This window comes from Pelecanus crispus, chromosome 7 (genome assembly GCF_030463565.1).
Source record: "Pelecanus crispus isolate bPelCri1 chromosome 7, bPelCri1.pri, whole genome shotgun sequence".
Taxonomy (NCBI): Eukaryota; Metazoa; Chordata; class Aves; order Pelecaniformes; family Pelecanidae; genus Pelecanus; species Pelecanus crispus.
In genome coordinates this window covers 30905697-30919100 of record NC_134649.1, presented here as the reverse complement: position 1 = coordinate 30919100, position 13404 = coordinate 30905697, and the positions used below count along the sequence as shown (strand labels likewise).

The 13404-nt window shown below is 64.4% G+C and overlaps 2 pseudogenes; both read right to left on the bottom strand.

Moving 5' to 3' along the window:
- Nucleotides 1–267: 267 nt before the first annotated feature.
- LOC142593944 (E3 ubiquitin-protein ligase PHF7-like) lies at nt 268–6719 on the bottom strand (annotated as a pseudogene).
- A 511-nt stretch (nt 6720–7230) lies between these two features.
- On the bottom strand, nt 7231–13358 carry LOC142593943 (E3 ubiquitin-protein ligase PHF7-like; annotated as a pseudogene).
- Nucleotides 13359–13404: the final 46 nt, after the last annotated feature.

Here is a 13404-nt window from a genome sequence, read left to right as displayed (position 1 = left end):
GAGAGCAAATGGCACCGGGGATGAGCAGCTCTGCGGGGCCGGGGCAAGCGTCCCTGAGGGATTGCCCGCAAGGGCCTCCTGTGTCCCTGCCTAGCTGGCTGATGGGCAGGGCTGGAGGCCTTGGAGAGGAAGGGGGCATTGCAGGCACGCGTGTCCCAGCAGGTGCCCACGGTTGGGGAGCTCCTGCCTCCCCCTGCCGCTGCTCTCGGCCCCACGCTGACCGCGCCGGCAACCCCTCTGCCAGGCTGCGGGAGGGGTACGTTGCTCTCACCCTGCTCCATCGAGTCGGGGGCCTTCCGCTTCCTTGCAGACATGGCGCACGTCAACGGTGAGCGTTTGGAGAGACCCTGTCCCAGCGGCGCTGGGGGTCTCCTCCGGATGCTCCTCTGCTGACTCTGAGGGAGAAGCAGGATGGCGGGTGAGGGAGAAGCGAGACGCGGGCGAGCTGGCAGCACAGGCCCAGAGCCCCGAGGCGTGGGGCTCCCCTCCTCCCTCGGCAGCCCCGCGCGAGCCCCGTCCCTGCCCTGCCCTCTCCTCACCTCACCAGGTCGCACTGACGCACGGCCCGAGCCCGGCGTTGCTTTCTGTGGGCTTGCCCCCGCGGGTCACAGTGGCCGCTGTGACATCTCCACCGCCCTTGGCCACCTGCCACCCATTGTGACACGGCCCCCGCCTCACAGGGGTGGGTGTGAAGTGCCGAGGTGGGGGCCCGAGCCCTCGGCACCCACGTAACCGGGGCGGCTGCTCCTGCAGCAAGTGCGGAGTCAAACGCCGGGTCCCCCGGGGCAGCCGTCGAGGGCGGCACTGTTGGCCGAAAGGTGCTGTTTGGGCAGTGCAACTCCAGGGCTCCAGCCCTGGCCAAGGGAAATCTCTGCTCCTGCCCCCGGCGCGGGGAGCGCTGCCAGCAGCTCGCGGAAGGGGATCCTTCCTCTCTGCGCGGCACCGGTAAGGCTGCCTCTGCAGGACTGCCTCCGGTTCTGGGCTCCCCAGCACAGGGGACGGCAGCGACCTCGCAGCCTGGCCTGCAGGGCTCACACATCCCATCCGCTCGGACGCGGTGGGTGGCCGGGGCACAGCACAGGACCTCAGGACGGCGCCTAAATGTCGCAGGTGGCCCAACGTCTTTCTCCTGAACTCCTTAGCGCTTTGGTGACGTGCTGCCTCCGGAAGAAAAAGCAGCGGGACCGCAAGCTGGGGAGTCACGGCGGAAATGGCCTCTTCCCATGGCAATAAACTGCCTTTCCGAGTCAGTGTGAGCCTCTCCTTGGTGGGGTGGGAAGCCGCACGTGGCTGTGGGGCAGCTTTGGAGGCGGTGGGTGCGAGTGTTGGTCTGTTTGAGGGTAGAAAGGCTCTGCAGTGGGATCTGGACAGGCTGGATCGATGGGCCGAGGGTTGTCAAGCGTCGGAACAGGCTGCCCAGGGAAGCGGTTGAGTCAGCACCCCCGGAGGTATCTCAAAGACGTGTGGACGCGGCGCTTAGGGACATGGTTTAGTGGTGGCCTCGGTAGCGTTAGGTTAACGGTTGGGCTCGATGATCTTCAGGGTCTTTTCCAACCTCAATGATTCTATGATTCTAATTGCCGTTCAGTTATTGCTTGATCACCGTTTGATTACCATTTGATTTTCATTCAGCCATCGATCAACGAGCATTTGATCGTCGCTTAATCATTAATGAAACCCTTTTAGTTAACCCCACAACGATGACTTCTCTCAATAATTCGCCTGCGGCACCAGGACAAAAGCCAGACGGCGTCTCAGGCGCAACCAGCGTAGGCAAAAAGGAATGCGAAATCCAGGATTGGAGAGTCCAGGTCCAAAATGCCCTTCAGGACCAAGATAGACACCTGAAACCCCCAGGCGGCCTTCTACAATACGAGCTGGCTGACGCTGCTGAGAGTGACTAGAGGCTTCTTCCCAGGCTGCCTCCCTCAGCTCCTGCTTTTGGAGCGTCCTCAGCCGTCCGCTTCTACCAGCCACCTTCCAAGCCAAACTCCGGTGCTCAGGGCTTCCTCCTCACCAGGCTTTCTGAGGTTTTGCTCGGCCTGCCGACGCCAGGGCATTAGAGATCTCCGTTAGCTAGATGCACGCAGAGGTGAGCGGTGCCAGGGAACAAGCTCCTCCGTTCAGAGCGAGGCTGTGCGTGGCCACAGCTCTTTGGCCAGCTCCATTCGAGCTCCGTTGCCCGGGAGTGCCTCGGAGCTCCACATCGCAGTCCCCCTGAAGAGCACTACCTGTTCTGGCCATGTCTAGACCTCACGTCTTGCCAATCACAGCAGTCAAGAACAGAAGGACAAAGTGCTGCCACCGAGTTCTCTTTTGGACCCTCTGCACCGCCTTTCCTTCCTCATTGCCTCTTTGTTGGCAGAAGAGCCCATCAGGTGTCCCAGGTTCCCCTGCCTTCCTCAGAGAGGACAGCTGCTCCCTGCTTTAAGGAATCAGCTTGCACCGTAAGAGCGCCGGTACTTTGCCTGAAGAGCAGAGGGCTGTTCAAATCTGGACAGCCACCCCACGGGATTTCCTTCGTGCTTTGGTCACCGTCATTCTTTGATTCAGCCTTCTCGCTCTCTGCGCCAGCTCCCACGGAGCTGTTCAGCAGTCACTCTGCAACCAAATCTCTTCTGCCTGCACTAGAAAGGTACTTGCTGCTGGTCGCCAACAGGAGGGAAATCCTTTTGGACGACTGACACTTCCCAGGCCCCTTGTTACCCTCCCGTAGAGCACACGTGATTTTTTTGCTCTCGAGGGCGTATGACAGGACTCAAGCCCTCAGCAACAGGTACTGCTCTGACTCTCCTGAACTCTGTGAAGTCCTTGCCGGGTGTTTGCAATCTCTATTACAAAGGGTTTCTTGGCTTACACTGCAAGAAGGAAGCCTTCAGTTGGTACGGCAGCAATCACGTTGGGGAACAAGGCCCGCAACTGGGCAACGGGGAATGCCTTTTGGCTCCTGTAGCAACACAATCTACAGCAATCTTCATGTCACAAATACAGATGTGACACTGAACTTAACGTTCAGAGAAAAGCAGCTTTGCCGCTTTGCCACAATTCTCACTAAGCTAGGCAACTTAGAGGATAGGAAGTCGGTTATAGCCTTGTCCAGAAGGAAACAGAGTTGAAGCGTGTCAAAAATCGCTGGCGCCGGGGCACGTGATTTGGGGGGGCGAGCCGCGAGGGCCATGGCGCGTGGGCGGGCACAGCCCACTTTGGCAGGAGATGGGTGGCGGCGCCGACTGGGCCGTGCCGGGCCACCCTCCTGGGGGCGGGGGCAGAGACCCCCGGTCCCGGGCGTGGGTGTGAACTTCCCCCGGGGAAACTGAGCAGGCTGCGGGGCCAGCGAGGCCCGAAGCACACGGCCATGGCGCTGGGGAGCCGGCCAAGGCCAGCCCGCAAGGAGGGAGGTCTGGGGAAGGTGCTGCCAACCGTCAGTGGAGAAGACAACCGTCTGGGCCCAGCCGCTAACGCTGCCCCTCGAGAAAGGGAGAGGAGGAGGAAGGCGACACATGCGCGTGGCATCTCCCGCTGCAGTCATTAACGGCCACCTTTATTGTGCCGGCGGAGGGGGATCAGGGCCAGCACTCGGGGACGGCGCACGGCTGGTCCCGTGGCGGCGTTCGGGCCGGCTGTAAGGAGTTTGGGCCCGACGTTGCAAGTGGGAGCGCTCTCGCATCCGCGCGGGCCCAGGGGGGCTGGAGCGGCTGCTGCTCTGGAGCGCTGGCGAGCCGAAGGAGGGCCCCGATGGCAGCTGGCTGGCGGTGCTGGGGCTGCTGGTCTCGTGTGCCGCGGAGCTGTGGGACGGCCCCAGCGCGGCCTGGCTGGCGGTGCTGCTCCCAGCACTGGGTGCTGCTGTGCGGCTGCTCTCAGGGCATCCCGTGGGCCGGCTGTAGGGCTTTTGGGCCCGACGCTGCAACCGGGAGCGGTTTTGCGTGCGGTCGGGCCCAGGTGGGCTGGAGCGGCTGCTGCCCTGAAGCACTGGGGAGCCGTGGGATGGCCCTGATGCCGCATTGCTGGGGCTGCTGGTCTCTGGTGCCAGGGAGCCGTGGGACGGCCCTGATGCCGCCTGGCTGCGAGCGCTGGGGCTGGTGGTCTGCGGTGCTGGGGAGCCGCAGGAGGGCCCCGATGGCAGCTGGCTGGCAGCGTTGCGGCTGCTGGTGTCGGGTGCCGCGGAGCTGTGGGCCAGCCCCAGCGCGGCCTGGCTGGTGGTGCTGCTCCCAGCACTTGGTGCTGCTGCTGTGCGGCTGCTCTCAGGGCATCCTGTGGGCCGGCTGTAGGGCTTTTGGGCCCGACGCTGCAACCGGGAGCGGTTTCGCGTGCGGTCAGGCCCAGGTGGGCGGGAGCGGCTGCTGCCCTGAAGCACAGGGGAGCCGTGGGACGGCCCTGATGCCGCCTGGCTGCGAGCGCTGCAGCTGGTGGTCTGCAGTGCTGGGGAGCCGCAGGAGGACCCCGATGGCAGCTGGCTGGCAGCGTTGCGGCTGCTGGTGTCGGGTGCCGCGGAGCTGTGGGCCGGCCCCAGCGCGGCCTGGCTGGCGGTGCTGCTCCCAGCACTGGGTGCTGCTGATGTGCGGCTGCTCTCAGGGCATCCTGTGGGCCGGCTGTAGGGCTTTTGGGCCCGACGCTGCAACCGGGAGCGGTTTCGCGTGCGGTCGGGCCCAGGTGGGCGGGAGCGGCTGCTGCCCTGAAGCACTGGGGAGCCATGGGATGGCCCCAATGCCGCCAGGCTACCAGTGCTGGGGCTGCTGGTCTCCGTTGCTAGGGAGCCGTGGGATGGCCCTGATGCCACCTGGCTGCCAGTGCTGGGGCTGCTGGTCTCGGGGGCCAGGGAGCATTGGGATGGCCCCGATGCTGCCTGGCTGGTGGTGCTGGGGCTGCTGGCCTCCGGAGCCGGAGATCCAAGAGACTGCCATGATGCCGCCTGGCTGGTGGTGCCGGGGCTGCTGGTCTCGGGTGCCGGGGAGCTGTGGGATGGCCTCGATCCTGACTGGCTGGCAGTGCTGGGGCCGGTGAGCTCCGAGCTGTGACCGGAGGCTGTAAGGGGAGAAGCAGGAAGGTCAAGGGCACGGCCCCCCAGGCCCGGGGCAGGATAGGTGCCAGAGCGGTGCCCCCAGCCCTCCTGGAGCAGAGAGGCTCTGCCAAGCCCTCCCTGGGCACCCGCGGCCAGGACTCGCCTGGGCCCTGGCCCCAGCCCAGGGGCACGCGGCTGCTTTGCCTCTTACCGGTGCCCAGGCCAGCACAGCTGTCGCACTCCCAGCTGGCCGTGCTGTTCCTCCAGTAGGAGCAGCGTCTGTGGGTGCCCTCGGCAGCGCAGGAGCAGCACAGGAGCAGTTGCCAGGGCCTGGGGAAGCACACGGGTTCATGGCTGTGAGGACAAAGTGACGGCAGCACGGGCTTGTCCGGCAGAGCTCTTGTTCTTCGTCCTGCCGCTTCGAGCCCTTGGCCAGACAGAGATCCCGTGCAGAGCCGCGGGGTGCAGCTTTGGCAACTCACCCCTCTTCCTCTGCCTGCTCCCTGCCTCCTGGGCAAAGGCACTCACGGGCATCGCAGCGCCTGTGCCTCTCATTTAGTGCTGCGTATGCACGGCTGTTCTCCCATGATGGCAGTCTGATGGAGAAAGGAGAAGTGAGGAGCCCCTGCTGCCCGGCAGGGCATAAGGCAGATGCAGGGCATCCCTGCTCTTCCCCCCGCTGCCCTGTTTCCAACTCCTCCGTGAAGCGGAAGCCCAGACTCACGGGAGAGCGGAGGGCCAGGGCTGCAGGGGCAGGCCCTGGCAGGGCACAGCGCTCGCACCCTCCTGCCTCGTGAGCCGAGCACAAGGACACCAACCTGAAGGGGATTCGGATCCCCATGACGAGCATTTCCGAGAGGAAGAGATCCTTATCCCTACAGAGGGGGCACCGGAAGCAAGAGAAGCCAGCGCTCACAGCCTGTCCCTGCAGGAGTACCATAAGGAGCACGAGTTGAGGCCCTGGTGCTGCTGAGCGCCCGCCGTGCCCTGGGGGCGAGGGAGCGGCTCCTACCTGGATGCAGCCCCTGTGGAACCAGGCGTGTTGGCACGCTGGGCACACCATGGTGCCGTAGGACGTTCTGTCCTCCACAAGGTCCAGGCAGATGAGGCAGGTGGTGTTCTCCTCCGGAGCCGCCCCCACTGCCTGCTCTGGGCGGTGCTCCCAGCAGAAGGACCTGGGGGGAAGGGGAAAGGGACGGGCGAGGTGAGAAGTGCCGGGTCCTTCCCCGCCGGCGGCGAGGAGGGGAGAGGAGGTACCTGTACTGAGGGAAGAACTGGGTGACGCATCCACCCTCCACGGCACAGGGGAGATGGAAGCTGCGGTCGCAGCCCGTCTCCTGGCAGGCGATGGTGGCCCCGCTCTCGCCACAGACGAAGCAGTGCTGGAAAGAGCACAGCAGCCCCCATCAGCGGCAGCCTCGGCGCCCCCACAGGCAGCCCCACGCCTCCGGGCAGGGCGCAGGATGCGGCCGCTGCTGGGTCACACCGCGCAGATCTGCCTGGCGGACGAGGCTCCTGTGCTGGAGCCTCCCTCTGTGGAGCTGCTGGGAGCGAGACTTTTGTCCCAGAGCTGGTTGCAAGGGCTGGGGTTTCTTTCCTGGGGGCTGGGCTGGGCTCCCGCCAACCTCTCCCGGCTCCAATCTCCCTGTTCCTGTCAGGGCCTCACCTTCTGTGCTGCCCGCTCGACTGTCTGTCGAATATCCTCAGGGAGAAATCCCATGAGTCCTACTTCCTTGCCCCATTGCTGAAACAGCTCACTGGCAAAAAACTGCAGAAGAGAACGGACGAGGAGCTGATGAGGAAGGAGAGCGTGGCAGGGAGTGCCTGTCGCAAAGCTGGAGGGAGCCCCGGAGGAACTCACCAGGCAAAACACATGGGCACAGAGTCCTTGCTTCTCCAGCATGCACCCACAGACATCCGGGTCAGCCTCTGCCCGGCGACACAGCATGCATGCTGCGGGGGGAGAGAGCAAATGGCACCGGGGATGAGCAGCTCTGCGGGGCCGGGGCAAGCGTCCCTGAGGGATTGCCCGCAAGGGCCTCCTGTGTCCCTGCCTAGCTGGCTGATGGGCAGGGCTGGAGGCCTTGGAGAGGAAGGGGGCATTGCAGGCACACGTGTCCCAGCAGGTGCCCACGGTTGGGGAGCTCCTGCCTCCCCCTGCCGCTGCTCTCGGCCCCACGCTGACCGCGCCGGCAACCCCTCTGCCAGGCTGCGGGAGGGGTACGTTGCTCTCACCCTGCTCCATCGAGTCGGGGGCCTTCCGCTTCCTTGCAGACATGGCGCACGTCAACGGTGAGCGTTTGGAGAGACCCTGTCCCAGCGGCGCTGGGGGTCTCCTCCGGATGCTCCTCTGCTGACTCTGAGGGAGAAGCAGGATGGCGGGTGAGGGAGAAGCGAGACGCGGGCGAGCTGGCAGCACAGGCCCAGAGCCCCGAGGCGTGGGGCTCCCCTCCTCCCTCGGCAGCCCCGCGCGAGCCCCGTCCCTGCCTGCCCTCTCCTCACCTCACCAGGTCGCACTGACGCACGGCCCGAGCCCGGCGTTGCTTTCTGTGGGCTTGCCCCCGCGGGTCACAGTGGCCGCTGTGACATCTCCACCGCCCTTGGCCACCTGCCACCCATTGTGACACGGCCCCCGCCTCACAGGGGTGGGTGTGAAGTGCCGAGGTGGGGGCCCGAGCCCTCAGCACCCACGTAACCGGGGCGGCTGCTCCTGCAGCAAGTGCGGAGTCAAACGCCGGGTCCCCCGGGGCAGCCGTCGAGGGCGGCACTGTTGGCCGAAAGGTGCTGTTTGGGCAGTGCGACTCCAGGGCTCCAGCCCTGGCCAAGGGAAATCTCTGCTCCTGCCCCCGGCACGGGGAGCGCTGCCAGCAGCTCGCGGAAGGCGATCCTTCCTCTCTGCGCGGCACCGGTAAGGCTGCCTCTGCAGGACTGCCTCCGGTTCTGGGCTCCCCGGCACAGGGGACGGCAGCGACCTCGCAGCCTGGCCTGCAGGGCTCACACATCCCATCCGCTCGGACGCGGTGGGTGGCCGGGGCACAGCACAGGACCTCAGGACGGCGCCTAAATGTCGCAGGTGGCCCAACGTCTTTCTCCTGAACTCCTTAGCGCTTTGGTGACGTGCTGCCTCCGGAAGAAAAAGCAGCGGGACCGCAAGCTGGGGAGTCACGGCGGAAATGGCCTCTTCCCATGGCAATAAACTGCCTTTCCGAGTCAGTGTGAGCCTCTCCTTGGTGGGGTGGGAAGCCGCACGTGGCTGTGGGGCAGCTTTGGAGGCGGTGGGTGCGAGTGTTGGTCTGTTTGAGGGTAGAAAGGCTCTGCAGTGGGATCTGGACAGGCTGGATCGATGGGCCGAGGGTTGTCAAGCGTCGGAACAGGCTGCCCAGGGAAGCGGTTGAGTCAGCACCCCCGGAGGTATCTCAAAGACGTGTGGACGCGGCGCTTAGGGACATGGTTTAGTGGTGGCCTCGGTAGCGTTAGGTTAACGGTTGGGCTCGATGATCTTCAGGGTCTTTTCCAACCTCAATGATTCTATGATTCTAATTGCCGTTCAGTTATTGCTTGATCACCGTTTGATTACCATTTGATTTTCATTCAGCCATCGATCAACGAGCATTTGATCGTCGCTTAATCATTAATGAAACCCTTTTAGTTAACCCCACAACGATGACTTCTCTCAATAATTCGCCTGCGGCACCAGGACAAAAGCCAGACGGCGTCTCAGGCGCAACCAGCGTAGGCAAAAAGGAATGCGAAATCCAGGATTGGAGAGTCCAGGTCCAAAATGCCCTTCAGGACCAAGATAGACACCTGAAACCCCCAGGCGGCCTTCTACAATACGAGCTGGCTGACGCTGCTGAGAGTGACTAGAGGCTTCTTCCCAGGCTGCCTCCCTCAGCTCCTGCTTTTGGAGCGTCCTCAGCCGTCCGCTTCTACCAGCCACCTTCCAAGCCAAACTCCGGTGCTCAGGGCTTCCTCCTCACCAGGCTTTCTGAGGTTTTGCTCGGCCTGCCGACGCCAGGGCATTAGAGATCTCCGTTAGCTAGATGCACGCAGAGGTGAGCGGTGCCAGGGAACAAGCTCCTCCGTTCAGAGCGAGGCTGTGCGTGGCCACAGCTCTTTGGCCAGCTCCATTCGAGCTCCGTTGCCCGGGAGTGCCTCGGAGCTCCACATCGCAGTCCCCCTGAAGAGCACTACCTGTTCTGGCCATGTCTAGACCTCACGTCTTGCCAATCACAGCAGTCAAGAACAGAAGGACAAAGTGCTGCCACCGAGTTCTCTTTTGGACCCTCTGCACCGCCTTTCCTTCCTCATTGCCTCTTTGTTGGCAGAAGAGCCCATCAGGTGTCCCAGGTTCCCCTGCCTTCCTCAGAGAGGACAGCTGCTCCCTGCTTTAAGGAGTCAGCTTGCACCGTAAGAGCGCCGGTACTTTGCCTGAAGAGCAGAGGGCTGTTCAAATCTGGACAGCCACCCCACGGGATTTCCTTCGTGCTTTGGTCACCGTCATTCTTTGATTCAGCCTTCTCGCTCTCTGCGCCAGCTCCCACGGAGCTGTTCAGCAGTCACTCTGCAACCAAATCTCTTCTCCTGCCTGCACTAGAAAGGTACTTGCTGCTGGTCGCCAACAGGAGGGAAATCCTTTTGGACGACTGACACTTCCCAGGCCCCTTGTTACCCTCCCATAGAGCACACGTGATTTTTTTGCTCTCGAGGGCGTATGACAGGACTCAAGCCCTCAGCAACAGGTACTGCTCTGACTCTCCTGAACTCTGTGAAGTCCTTGCCGGGTGTTTGCAATCTCTATTACAAAGGGTTTCTTGGCTTACACTGCAAGAAGGAAGCCTTCAGTTGGTACGGCAGCAATCACGTTGGGGAACAAGGCCCGCAACTGGGCAACGGGGAATGCCTTTTGGCTCCTGTAGCAACACAATCTACAGCAATCTTCATGTCACAAATACAGATGTGACACTGAACTTAACGTTCAGAGAAAAGCAGCTTTGCCGCTTTGCCACAATTCTCACTAAGCTAGGCAACTTAGAGGATAGGAAGTCGGTTATAGCCTTGTCCAGAAGGAAACAGAGTTGAAGCGTGTCAAAAATCGCTGGCGCCGGGGCACGTGATTTGGGGGGGCGAGCCGCGAGGGCCATGGCGCGTGGGCGGGCACAGCCCACTTTGGCAGGAGATGGGTGGCGGCGCCGACTGGGCCGTGCCGGGCCACCCTCCTGGGGGCGGGGGCAGAGACCCCCGGTCCCGGGCGTGGGTGTGAACTTCCCCCGGGGAAACTGAGCAGGCTGCGGGGCCAGCGAGGCCCGAAGCACACGGCCATGGCGCTGGGGAGCCGGCCAAGGCCAGCCCGCAAGGAGGGAGGTCTGGGGAAGGTGCTGCCAACCGTCAGTGGAGAAGACAACCGTCTGGGCCCAGCCGCTAACGCTGCCCCTCGAGAAAGGGAGAGGAGGAGGAAGGCGACACATGCGCGTGGCATCTCCCGCTGCAGTCATTAACGGCCACCTTTATTGTGCCGGCGGAGGGGGATCAGGGCCAGCACTCGGGGACGGCGCACGGCTGGTCCCGTGGCGGCGTTCGGGCCGGCTGTAAGGAGTTTGGGCCCGACGTTGCAAGTGGGAGCGCTCTCGCATCCGCGCGGGCCCAGGGGGGCTGGAGCGGCTGCTGCTCTGGAGCGCTGGCGAGCCGAAGGAGGGCCCCGATGGCAGCTGGCTGGCGGTGCTGGGGCTGCTGGTCTCGTGTGCCGCGGAGCTGTGGGACGGCCCCAGCGCGGCCTGGCTGGCGGTGCTGCTCCCAGCACTGGGTGCTGCTGTGCGGCTGCTCTCAGGGCATCCCGTGGGCCGGCTGTAGGGCTTTTGGGCCCGACGCTGCAACCGGGAGCGGTTTTGCGTGCGGTCGGGCCCAGGTGGGCTGGAGCGGCTGCTGCCCTGAAGCACTGGGGAGCCGTGGGATGGCCCTGATGCCGCATTGCTGGGGCTGCTGGTCTCTGGTGCCAGGGAGCCGTGGGACGGCCCTGATGCCGCCTGGCTGCGAGCGCTGGGGCTGGTGGTCTGCGGTGCTGGGGAGCCGCAGGAGGGCCCCGATGGCAGCTGGCTGGCAGCGTTGCGGCTGCTGGTGTCGGGTGCCGCGGAGCTGTGGGCCGGCCCCAGCGCGGCCTGGCTGGCGGTGCTGCTCCCAGCACTGGGTGCTGCTGATGTGCGGCTGCTCTCAGGGCATCCTGTGGGCCGGCTGTAGGGCTTTTGGGCCCGACGCTGCAACCGGGAGCGGTTTCGCGTGCGGTCGGGCCCAGGTGGGCGGGGAGAGGCTGCTGCCCTGAAGCACTGGGGAGCCATGGGATGGCCCCAATGCCGCCAGGCTACCAGTGCTGGGGCTGCTGGTCTCCGTTGCTAGGGAGCCGTGGGATGGCCCTGATGCCACCTGGCTGCCAGTGCTGGGGCTGCTGGTCTCGGGGGCCAGGGAGCATTGGGATGGCCCCGATGCTGCCTGGCTGGTGGTGCTGGGCTGCTGGCCTCCGGAGCCGGAGATCCAAGAGACTGCCGTGATGCCGCCTGGCTGGTGGTGCCGGGGCTGCTGGTCTCGGGTGCCGGGGAGCTGTGGGATGGCCTCGATCCTGGACTGGCTGGCAGTGCTGGGGCTGGTGAGCTCCGAGCTGTGACCGGAGGCTGTAAGGGGAGAAGCAGGAAGGTCAAGGGCACGGCCCCCCAGGCCCGGGGCAGGATAGGTGCCAGAGCGGTGCCCCCAGCCCTCCTGGAGCAGAGAGGCTCTGCCAAGCCCTCCCTGGGCACCCGCGGCCAGGACTCGCCTGGGCCCTGGCCCCAGCCCAGGGGCACGCGGCTGCTTTGCCTCTTACCGGTGCCCAGGCCAGCACAGCTGTCGCACTCCCAGCTGGCCGTGCTGTTCCTCCAGTAGGAGCAGCGTCTGTGGGTGCCCTCGGCAGCGCAGGAGCAGCACAGGAGCAGTTGCCAGGGCCTGGGGAAGCACACGGGTTCATGGCTGTGAGGACAAAGTGACGGCAGCACGGGCTTGTCCGGCAGAGCTCTTGTTCTTCGTCCTGCCGCTTCGAGCCCTTGGCCAGACAGAGATCCCGTGCAGAGCCGCGGGGTGCAGCTTTGGCAACTCACCCCTCTTCCTCTGCCTGCTCCCTGCCTCCTGGGCAAAGGCACTCACGGGCATCGCAGCGCCTGTGCCTCTCATTTAGTGCTGCGTATGCACGGCTGTTCTCCCATGATGGCAGTCTGATGGAGAAAGGAGAAGTGAGGAGCCCCTGCTGCCCGGCAGGGCATAAGGCAGATGCAGGGCATCCCTGCTCTTCCCCCCGCTGCCCTGTTTCCAACTCCTCCGTGAAGCGGAAGCCCAGACTCACGGGAGAGCGGAGGGCCAGGGCTGCAGGGGCAGGCCCTGGCAGGGCACAGCGCTCGCACCCTCCTGCCTCGTGAGCCGAGCACAAGGACACCAACCTGAAGGGAATTCGGATCCCCATGACGAGCATTTCCGAGAGGAAGAGATCCTTATCCCTACAGAGGGGGCACCGGAAGCAAGAGAAGCCAGCGCTCACAGCCTGTCCCTGCAGGAGTACCATAAGGAGCACGAGTTGAGGCCCTGGTGCTGCTGAGTGCCCGCCGTGCCCTGGGGGCGAGGGAGCGGCTCCTACCTGGATGCAGCCCCTGTGGAACCAGGCGTGTTGGCACGCTGGGCACACCATGGTGCCGTAGGACGTTCTGTCCTCCACAAGGTCCAGGCAGATGAGGCAGGTGGTGTTCTCCTCCGGAGCCGCCCCCACTGCCTGCTCTGGGCGGTGCTCCCAGCAGAAGGACCTGGGGGGAAGGGGAAAGGGACGGGCGAGGTGAGAAGTGCCGGGTCCTTCCCCGCCGGCGGCGAGGAGGGGAGAGGAGGTACCTGTACTGAGGAAAGAACTGGGTGACGCATCCACCCTCCACGGCACAGGGGAGATGGAAGCTGCGGTCGCAGCCCGTCTCCTGGCAGGCGATGGTGGCCCCGCTCTCGCCACAGACGAAGCAGTGCTGGAAAGAGCACAGCAGCCCCCATCAGCGGCAGCCTCGGCGCCCCCACAGGCAGCCCCACGCCTCCGGGCAGGGCGCAGGATGCGGCCGCTGCTGGGTCACACCGCGCAGATCTGCCTGGCGGACGAGGCTCCTGTGCTGGAGCCTCCCTCTGTGGAGCTGCTGGGAGCGAGACTTTTGTCCCAGAGCTGGTTGCAAGGGCTGGGGTTTCTTTCCTGGGGGCTGGGCTGGGCTCCCGCCAACCTCTCCCGGCTCCAATCTCCCTGTTCTTGTCAGGGCCTCACCTTCTGTGCTGCCCGCTCGACTGTCTGTCGAATATCCTCAGGGAGAAATCCCATGAGTCCTACTTCCTTGCCCCATTGCTGAAACAGCTCGCTGGCAAAA